This window comes from Canis lupus, chromosome 13, assembly GCF_011100685.1.
Source record: "Canis lupus familiaris isolate Mischka breed German Shepherd chromosome 13, alternate assembly UU_Cfam_GSD_1.0, whole genome shotgun sequence".
NCBI classification, from domain to species: Eukaryota; Metazoa; Chordata; class Mammalia; order Carnivora; family Canidae; genus Canis; species Canis lupus.
In genome coordinates, this window is record NC_049234.1 from 10,572,105 (window position 1) to 10,583,818 (window position 11,714).

Below are 11,714 nucleotides of genomic sequence, written 5' to 3' on the forward strand. Positions count from 1 at the left end.
TACAAAGAATGAGACAGAAAGAAGCCCTCTATCATCTTTCTTAGCTCTTTGTTTACCCCTTTTGCTTCCCCCCCCCCCCCGAATAAGAATAGGAAATGAATTTATATTAAATCTTTTTCTCTTTTCAAAGCTTGCTTGCCTTGTGACTTCAGTAACAGTAATGCAACTGAAGAGTTGAAAGACAATGGGTGTAATAGTTAAGAGCAGGGATTTGGGACCTGGGCTGTTGGGTTTGAACCTTGTTTCTGCCACTCACTCTGATCTTTGACAGGTCATTTAGCATCTCCACTCTGCAACTTCCTTTATGTCAAATGGAGATAATTCCACACAGTTGTTGTGCGGATTAACCAAATTATCTCGTGTAGTACTGAGAATAGTGCCTAACACTTCCTAAATTCTCAGAAATTGTCAGCTATTTTTCTTCTTAATTGTATTACTGCCGAGGTAGCCATTAATTTTTCCGGGAAAATGTGACAGCCCCAAGCTGATCCACTGATTTTTTTTTTAACTTTTAAGGAGAATGTGGAAGGATGTTTGAAATTAGTTGCTTAACATTTGGGGTACCATGTGCCTTGTTCTCCAGAATTGTGGCATTCTGACTCAGAATACATTAAGACTTTTCTCCACATTGTTATTATTATATTGGGAGATGAGTTCAGCTTTGGTGGGAGGTACAAGGGTTATGTTAGAATTTGTTCTCTGTGACAAACCGAAATCAGATTAATCGAAGGAGCCTGTCATAGCAAGAAATTGCAACAGCTTGTGTGGTCTTGGATGCTGAACATGACTAAACATTATATGACTCCATGATACTCTTGCTCCTTCTGGTGCCTACATCTATTGTGTAATAAATATGCTATAGCTATTAAGTGTGGCTATTAAACACTGTTCCTTTCAGCTAGGAAAGTCAGAGCTTTAGGTTCCTTATTGATACTGTGTCCAGCAGAAAGAATTGAAGCTTTAAAAGTAAGCAAATCAGTTGCACTTTTTGATTGGCAGATTGCACGTTGGGAGAGAAATCTTCATATACTTATCTTTTTGTCTTCCCTACCTTCTCTTCTTTGATGATGTGCATGTGTCACAAATTATACACATCGTTTAAAGATGATAATTACTCAATAAATAAGACATTCACATTAATTTGTACAGAGGAGTCATCTGTCTAAGTGGAAAGAAGGAGCCCCTTATTTCCCTGTTCTTGTTCACAGGAAAGGAATTGCTGCGGCATTGAGGAGAAAATACATTTTGAATTGTTGGATAGGAATTGAATGTCATATTTTTGCCCCCTAAGCTTTATCTTTGATGAAAAAGCCAGAAACACTGATTGCAAGCTCCATTTGCAGACATTATTTTGAGTACAAATGTTCACCTATAGGTGACTGTCCATATAGGGGCAGCCCACATTGAAAGGCAGACCTTATTTCCTCTCCTGTCCTATTTAAAAAAGACAAAAACAAAACAAAACAAAACAAAAACCACTTAAAAAAAGATTTTACTTATTTGAGAGACCGAGAAAGACCATGAACCGTGGTGGGAGTGGGCAGGGTAGTAGGGGGTATGAGCAGAGGGAGAAGGAGAAGCAGATACTCCGCTGAGTAGGGAGCCCAACACGGGGCTCAATCCCAGGACCCTGGGATCATGACCTGAGCCTAAGGCAGATGTTTAACTGACTGAGTCACCCAGGTGCCCCTAAAAAGAACCAAACTTTTAAATAGGAAATGGCATACACACAGAAATGTGCATAAATTATAAGTGTATATATAGTTTAATGAATTACTGTCGTGTGAACCATAACATTATAAGCATCCCAAATCTTTCTGAGCCCTCTCGTGGTCTCCCCTCTCTCCTTCCCCAAATGCAACCCCTATCCTGACTTCTAACACAGTTAGTTTGCCTGGTTTCGAACTCTATGTAAATGGAAACAGGCAGTATGTACTTTTTTGTGTCTGGCTTTTATTTTCTCAGCATAATATTTGTGAGATTCCTCTGTGTTGTATTGCAGGTTGATGGCAGACTCTGACATCAGTACTCTCCCCACATTCTCTAAGACCTACCTACCACTGTCGTGAAGAAGACAGAATCCCGCTTGCCTGAAGGCTTTCTGGGGGCATCTGAGAGCCTAAAGTCCAGAGAGATTAATAACTGGCCAGTAGATCTCAGTCAGTGGCTGACAGAAGCTTGTGCATAAGAAAGCTCCCTCAGTCCTACAGTGGAGTAACTCTGGGGCACGCACCTTTCACTGATTCTTAGAGTTCTGCTGGGGGATTAAGCTTTACCCAGTCACGATGCTAAGTGGCTTGCCAGTGTACCCTCTGTTGGCTATATTCCCTTCCCTGTCTCATTTCCTCACTTCTCTAGCAATGTTACCTGAGCTCAACTTCCAAATAAATGAATTGGACTTGAATTCTCATCTCAGGGTCTGTTTCTGGGAAACTTGATCTAATAACAAGTAATTTGATCAGTTCCATTGCTCTGTGGTACACTATTATATGAATATACCTTAATAATTTATATGTTATTATGTCAATGGACATTTGGGTTATTTCCAAATATGGCTGCTGTTAATAAGATGGCTAGAATTTTTTTTTTTTATATCTCTTGGTAAATGTATGATTGTAGAGTTTCTGGGTCAGAGTATATGGAATATACTCAACTTTAGTAGAGGGTACCAAAATATTTTTCAAAGTGGTTGTAACAATTCATACTGTAAAGAAAATTATAGTTGCTTACAGTGCTGGAGAATTTCAGTTGCTGTGTATCTTTGTCAGTATTTGTTATTGTCTGTCCTTTTCATTTTAGCCCTTTTGCTAGGTAAATAGTAATATTCATTGGGTTTTTATTTATATCACCCTGAAGATAAAGGATGTTGATTACATTTCCACATGCATTTTTGCCATTTGGATATTCTATTGTGAAGTGTCCTCATTGTGGACTGGATGTTTGTGTGCCTCCAGACTCCTATATTGAAGCCTCTATCCCTAATGTGACTATATTTGCACATAGGGCCTTTATGGATATAGAGTTAAGTGAGGTCATAAGTGTGGGGCCCTGATCTGCTGGATTAGTGTCCTTATAAAAAGAAACAAGGAAGTTCTCTGGCTCTCTCTCCTCCTGCCCACATGCCATGCACTGAGGAAAGGCCATACGAAGGAACAACAAAAAGGTGGCAGTCCGTAAGCCAGAAAGGCAGTCTCATCAGAATCTGGATCAGTTGGCACATTGATCATGGGCTTCTAGCCTCTAGAACAGTGAGAAAACAAATTTCTTTTGTTTAAGCTACCTGATTTGTGGTGTTTGATATGCAGCCTTAGCTGACTAATACAAAGAAGCAGAGTGCTGCTAGAACAAATACACCTAAAAATATGGAGGTGGATTTTGAGATGCACATTAGGAAACAGAGATTGTCATGAAGGGATTATGGTCAGAAATGTGGATACTGAAGGTGATTCTGGTGAGACCTCAGAAAGAAAAGAGGAGAGCTGGAGAGAAAACCTCCCTGTTTTTAGAGAAAAAATAAAAAATCTTGACAAAATGTTGGTAGAAATATGAATGTTAAAGGTCATTCTGGAGAGGTCTCGGATAGAAATGAAGAACAGGCTGGAACACTGCAGGAAAGACAACCCTCACAACAAAATGGCAAAGAACTTGACTGACATGTTCTGTTCTGTGGAAGATAGAACTTGTGAATATGAGACTGGATATTTATCAGAGGCGATTTTTGAGCAAAATGTAGAAGATGCAGGCTGGGTTCTTCTGACTCCTTATAATAAAAAGCAAGAGCACAGAGATGAATCAATGAAGGAATGGTTGAACAAAAAGGAACCAAACTCAAAGATTTAGAAAATTCTCTGCGCCTCTCCATATTGCAAAAACCAAGGAAGTTTGTTCTGATGAACACAGTAAAGGTATGGACGAAGCCATTTGATAAGGACATCATGGGTGTGACTCATGGACTTACTCAGCCAACAGAAGCCAGAAATAGAGATGCAATTATACCAGCCGAGATGCTGCCAGTTGGAACTAAAGGGGAGAGAGAAAATGGGATAGAGTGCAGGAAAGCCGTCAGACTTCTTGAATTCTACAGGACTGGACCCTACAGCTATTTGGCTGTCAACGTGCCTGCCTTATTCTTCAGGGAGGTAGACGAATGACCTCCAGAATGATTCAGAGGTCATCAGGGCTGCCACTCAGCACAGGCCCAGGTTGCTGGCTGTTTCCTTCAGAAAGCCCTACTTACTGGGCTCTCACATTGGCTAACGTGCCTCACTGAACCAGAGATAGTGTGGCCCCCACGGAACCATGAGGGTGATACTGCCATACTGGTGAGCCTGGAAGGCAGGATATTGAGCCAAAGGGGTTATTTTAAAGCCTTTAGACCTAATGGAATTTGCTTTTTTTTTTTTTTTTTTTTTAAGCTGCTTGTTCAATAGATTTATTGTCTTTAGCTGAGAAATCTTCATAAGAAAATCGTGTTTGGCTTTTCAGCTTTTAGCAGCCCACACTAGAGCTCTTAGGAAGTTTGTCATCTTCTGAGCTACTCAGTCTTTCTTCAGGACAAGAGACATTTTGGGATGATTCCACCTCTGTTTTTTAATGTCTTTCTTAGGCTTCTTCTCATAGATTGGATTCTCCTGTAGAGCAGCCTGAGCTCTCTTATACATCTCCTCCCGTATGCCTGGAGCTACATTGTTGGTTTTTTTTTTTTTAAGATTTTATTTATTTATTCATGAGAGACACAGAGAGAGTGGCAGAGACATAGGCAGAGGGAGAAGTGGGCTCCCTGCAGGGACCCCATGTGAGACTCAATCCCAGGACCCCAGGATCACGCCGTGAGACAAAGGCAGATGCTCAACCGCTGAGCCACTCAGGTGTCCCTACATAGTTCTTTATATATTGAGAGAATTGTTTCTTGTAAGCATCTGCAACCTCTTCCATTAGGTAATGTATATAATCTGCAACGTTCTCATCCATGACGTGCTGCTTCTGATTTACTTCGGCATTTGAATTCCTTGTTTTCTGAATCATAACCAAGGAATCGTTTTGTACTGTGAATGACAAACAACCCTCTGTCCACCACTCACCTTCAGGGCCCCATTGCATTGTAATGGAATTAGCTGGCTTCTAGAATTGTTTGGGACCTGTCACCCTTTTCTTTGTTCTTATTTCTCCCTTTTGGAATGAGCATGTCTATCCTGTGCCTGTCTCACCATCATGTTTTGGAAAAACATAACTAGTCTGGTCTCACAGGTTCACAGTGTAGAGGAATATTGCCTTAGGATGAATTATACAGCAAATCTCACCCCATATCTGATTTACATGATATTTAGACAAGACTGATTAAACTTTAGAATTGATGCTGGAATGATTTAAGAATTTGGGAGCTGTTGGGATGGAATGAATATATTTGCATGTGAGAAGGACATGAATTTTGAGGGGCCAGTGTCAGAATGCTATGGACCAAATTGTGTCCCCCCAAATTCATCTGATTAAGCTCCAACCCCCCATTGTGACTGTATTTGGAGAATACAGGGCCTTTATGGAGATTACGAAGATTAGATGGCATCATAAAGGTGGGCCTTGATCCAATAGAATTAGTGTCCTTATAAGAAAAGACAAAAGTGAGCTATGTGAGGAGATGGTATGTTAATTAGCTCAAACTGGTGCATGTTCTCCCTCTCTCTTTCATTCTCATTTTCTTTACCGTGAGAAGGCAACTGTCAGCAAGCCAGGAAGAGAGCCCCTACCAGGAATAGAATTGGCCAACACCCTGATCTTAAACTTCCCAGCCTCCAGAATTGTGAGAAAATAAGTTTATGTTTCTTAGTCCATACAGTCTGTAGTATTTTGTTAATGGCAGCTTTAGTAGACTAATATAGTCCTTTTAAATCTTGACTTATCCTTTTGTATTGAGAGATTATATTTTTGTTTGTTTTTATTTTTATTATTGATTTGGGGGTTCTTTATATAATCTGGGGAACACTTGATTAAAAGTGTTTCATACACCTTCTAATCCATGACTGATCTTTTAACTCTCTTATGGTTAATTTTGGTGAACAAAAAATAATAATTTAAATGTAACTTAATTATCTTTCTTTTGTGATTAGTTATTTTGGAGTCTGTTTAAGAACTATCTCTTAAAAAAAAAAAAAGGAACTATCTCTTACTCTAAGGTCATCATGATGGTTTCTTATGTTGTGACCTCTGTGCTTACATGATGGCCACTAGTCCCATGTGGTTATCAAGCACTTGACATGTGGCTAATCTAACTGAGATGTCCTGGAAGTATAAAATACACATTTTTAAAGACTTCTGATTACATACAGAAATTATATTTTGAGTGTATTATGTAACAAGATATTATATATATTGAATGTATTAGGGATATACAAGAGTACATGTATACATAATTATTTATACCTACCATAACTTTATTTGGTGTGGATTTTTCTATTCAAAATCTTTTGACTTTGGCATTTAGTGTTACACTTTGGAAATCTGAAGTCAGTTTGACTTTTGTTCTATGTTTTTCCTGGAATGCAAAGATTTTCCTTGATCTTGGAATGAAAATTTTTTTTCAAGTGTATTTCTTTCCATTAGTTTTCCTTGGTAACTACTTACATGCATTACTTGAAATTCAAGTACTTCCTCTGTTATCATTTCCATTTTATTCTCTCCTACCTCTCCTTTTGTAACTAATATTATGAATTTATCTTTTCTTATTCTCTTTTTTGTCTTTTAGCTTATTTTAATATTGCATACTTTTCTTTTGACCTCTGAATGAATCATTCTGGCTTATCTTCTGTCAGTAATTTCATTTTCTACCACATCCAAGATGTTCATTGACTTAATTTAGGGTTTCGGGTTTCAGGGCTTTTTTTTTTTCTTTTAGCTTTTTTTATTTTAGTCGTTTCATTTTAAAATAATTTTAGATTATAGAAGTGTTCCAAAGATAGTAACAGAGAGTTCCTGTACAGCCTTCACTGAGTTTCCACTAATGTTAACAGCTTACATAGCCATAGTACATTTATCAAAACTAACTAGTTAACGTTGCTAAAATACTATTAACCAGTTATAGATTTAATTTGAATTTCTTCAGTTTTTAAACTAATGTTCTTTTTTTGTTTCGAAGTTCAATTTAGGATACTGCATTACATTTAGTTGTTATGTCTCTTTAGGCACCTCAAATCTGTGACGATTTGCTGGATTTTACTTGTCTTTTGTGACCTCGACAGTTTTGAAGAATACCTTGTAGAACAGTAGTTTGCAGAATGTCTCTCAATTTGGATTTTTCTGATGATTTCTTGTTTTAGTCGCCAGGGTTAGTTTTAATCAGGTGTGGTAAGACATGCAAACATGGAAATGACTGCTATGAAGGAAGAAGTTTATTATTAGATTCCTGGAAATAGAATGTGTGGCATGCCAGGGAGTGTTGGCTACACGATGCAGGAAGCACCAGTTGGTCAGGAGGCAGCAGAAGTAAGTCCAAGAAGTGGGGGTTGGGGAGAAACATGGGCAAGAGAATTTATTGTGGTTCCCATGGAAAGGAACAGGATATGCAGGGCAAGCAGGCTCAGGATTGGCTATTTTGAATAACTTCAGTGGACTCTGGGGCATGGGGACTGTCTCTAGTGATTTGGCTCTGGGATGAGTGGGCTGGTTGACAGCGGTCCAGTGTGAGAGACTGATAAAGTTGGTGGTGGGGATATGAGCTCTAGATTATTTAGTTTTCATATGAAAAGTGCACTATGAGTCCTTTATTTATCTCTAGGAATTGACCAGCCCTGGAAGGGTTGCCCTCTAAGGTCAGTAAGACCCCCAAGTGTCAAAGCATAAAAAATATGAAATAAAAAGACATGATTAATACATTTCTCATGATGGGACTGAGGGGGTGTGTTTCAGTTTAGATTTAGAATTAGCAACTATGCTTTTCATGTTGAAAAAAAATTCCTGATTTTAGAATACTCTGCTTTCATTATTTCCTAGTTTGATTGTGTCCCATATCTTTCTGATAAGTTAGAATTTTGAAGAGTTGTCTCTTATTCTTGTGGCAACTTTATTCTGTAAGAGAGGTTTACTTTCATTCTTCCACCATTGTCTTTGTTGAAACAATGTCTTTCCAATGACTAGTGTCTTCCATTCACCATCTGATCCATACAGAGAGTTGTTTGCTTTGTATTGAGGACAAGATGATTTCTATGGATGGTTGCGTGGGTCTTTAACCAAATCTTTTCTTCACAGGTAGAGGGAAAAGAAAATGTTTATATTTAATTTGAGTGTCTTTTGTTTTGTTTCGTTTGTTTCATTTTTCTCAGATTTCAGGAGCAGCAGCACATTGACCATGTCCTGTAGGTGAATTTACCTGCAAAGGTTTCCATATCGTCTCTCCTCTTTTCCTACAATCTGAGTTTTTTCCTAGGACTATATTGCTGGTAAATTTACCATGCTATTTAAAGGAAAGTGTGGATCATATATAAAGCTCATGGAATTATTAAGATTATCATATTATGTGCCATGTTAGGTCCGGTTCCCCAGATGCAGTTGAAGATGGGCAAGTGACTTACTTAGGGAGTTCTGGGACATGAATTGCATCGCAGAGATGCTCCTGCTTTGAGGAAAGGAGACCAGAAGTTTGCATCCCTATGTTAGTCACTGTCTGTGGATTTCCCATGGGGGCGGGAAGTGGGGAGGCAGAGTGCAACTCTCAGGGTGAGTCTGCTCCCATTGATTGAGGATGTTTCCAGATATAGGAACAGCTGTGGGCAGACAGTGCTCACAGCTGCTGCAGGATGGACAAAGGGCCTCAGGGTGGGCACCAGTAGTGTTTTCCTGCATGTGCAATAGTTCCAAGGGTCAACCAAAAAGATGTATTTCTTTAGATCCACTGAGAAGCATATGCCAATAAGAGATGATGCACACAAGAGATTTTTGTGAGGAGGGAGCCTTCAGACCTTTGTATTTCTGGTCACTGGATCTTAAAACAGCCTTTCAATTATGAGTAAGTGAGCATCTAAGGTTACAAAGGACTGTTAAGTTCAAAAGAAAATATCTGACAAAACAAAAATCCTCAATAGCTGTGCTTCCCATGACATGAGTTAATTTTAAGTTTAGCAGAAAATAAGTACTAAGCATACACTGCCTGTACTTAGAGACGTTGATCAAAAATATACCTTCTTCCCAGAGGTAGTATAGTATGCTAATTATCCACCAGAGTTCCTTTTATATTCAAATCCCCAACAACCTGAGTTGTAATAGAGGTTGTCAATCTAGAAACAGAAGCCAATTTAAAAGCATTAATAGGAAAAACAAGAGCTGTTATAAACAGTGCTTCTTATGCCATTGAAGTATATAGTATAAGCTGCTCCTGAGACTGAAAAGAATTGAAAATGTAGAAAAATTTAGGAATGTACCCATTCAAAATTCAAATACAAATTTGACTTCAATATATTAATACATTAATTCAATAAGGCAATCAATTAGTGCTCAATGATGAACACTGATCAGGGTTTGGTGGAAGATCAACATAAAGAAAGCCTTCTGTGAATCTTGCAGAATTCTACCACTGTTAGAAAATCAATATAACAAATTACCTTTTTGTTTTAGAAAATTTCTGGTTTTTTATAATATGTCCTGAGTACTCCATGTACAGTAAATATTCATTAATCTTATAGTTAAGCTCTGGTTAACTTCCATAATTCAAAACATAATCTTGATATAATGTATTCAGAGGAGAGAAAAATTACTGTTATGAAACAGAAAGGAGAGATGTGAAGTTGTGCTTTAAGACTCTGATGACTTAGAGTTAGTCCTGTCTTAAAATAAAGATTTGGTTAAGCATACAATCTTTTAAAATTAGGATTCTTAAATTTTTCATAGACTGTAGTAGAGTAGAATTACAGATGTGGCAGTCATGAAAATTTGTTGCTCAGGTCTCCAGCTGTAGGGAGCAGGGACCTGAATTGACCGATGGCTTCATCTGACATCCCAATGGATCCAACACTGCCTTTGTGCTGAGATTATACTTCTTGTGAGCAGCTTTCAGCCAATGACTGAGCATGGTGAAGGTATTACAGCAAATCCATTCTTGAAAGATGCTGGACTCTTCCTAACACTTTTGAATCAAGAATTGCCCTGGGTTCAATCTTTCTTGGAACTATGCTATCAATGGCTCCTCCTACCCTATCCTTTTTACTTCTTAGTTCCCTACCTCCTTTCACAGGAGTTATGGTCTGAAGGCTCCCTCCTCACAAAAATCTCTTGTGTGCATCATCTCTTATTGGCATATGCTTCTCAGTGGATCTAAAGTAACACAAGTGGTTATGAGAGTGGCTCAAGAAAACAGGTGGAAGGGTGAGGATATGGGACTAGTGCATTAAGCAAAGAAGATGCCCCCCCCCCCATAGATCAACCCTGGCACAACTTGGTTGCCCAACTACTAAATGTTCTACCCGTGGTAACCTGATAAAATGTTCCAGTACAGGGAAATGCCTTCAAGGAGGTGGGATGATTCAGACATTTGAGAGATATGGGGGCGAAGTTTATGACGATGGCAGCACTGGATTGTTAGCACTAAGTGGTATTGCCATCCTGCCAAGGGATAATGAAAAACTGACGGCTGGTAAAAGCTAAGTGTGGGAAGGAGGGGGTCTTTTTGGTAACTTACAGAGAGTTACATCTTCTGAGAAGAAGATCAAAGACAGATGGACAACAAAATGAAGATTTGAGAGTCACAGAGCTCCAGAGACATTTGAATGCACCTCATTTAAGACAGATCTGTTATGCTAAGTTCAGTATTCAATGTTGGGACCCTGGAGCCCTGACACATAGCATTTGAGATTTAGATGGACATTTCTAAGAAGGTTGGCTCTGCCAAATCTCTAGAATCCTCCAAGTTCAAAAAATAGCTCACCCTTTGCTGGAGGACTCTGTAGAGGCCACATGTAAGGTGACAAGTGTCCCCCTTAGGAATGGTTCCTAGTTACTTTCCTGGCTTCCAGGCTAATTAAACTCCAGCAAATCCCAGCTGGTGGGTCTGATAATGGAGAGACTATATACCAAAGGCATTCTAAGACTTAGCTGTATTGTACTGGCAGGAGCCAGAGTATTATGCCTGGGATTGGATTTCCAGGGCGATTTTTCAAGGACCTGGAATCTAAGATAGAACCAGGAATTCATTTATTTGGTGGTACTTGCTCTGAACAAGTCTCTTGTCCAGACTACAGAGGATGAGACAAACTCTCTGATAAGATGGCTCTTAGAAGCTTGGAAGAATCGAGGGCCAATGCTCAGCCCCCAGTATGACATGATTCTAAAAGGAGACTAACAAGTCACTTCATGGCAATTATCTACACTAGTCTCCTCTGTCCTAGAATGGCCAGCAGTTCACCTTTATAGGGATAGATATATATTCTAGATATAAATTTGCTCTTCTTGCCTATAGGACCGCAGCCAGCAGTACTATCTTAGGGCTATGAGATGACTCATAGGTATTGACCCATACAACATAGTGTCTGACCAGGGGACCCACTTTCCCATGAAGTGGAGGAATAGGTCCATGGGATATACAGTTTGTGTCATATATCACACCATGCAGAAGCAGGTAAAACACCCTTGCAAAGGCATACTTTCAGAAGTAACACTCTGAGAGAATGAGATTCCATCTTTCAAGATACAATACATATATTAAACCAGAGGCCTCTATATGGTGCTATGTCTTC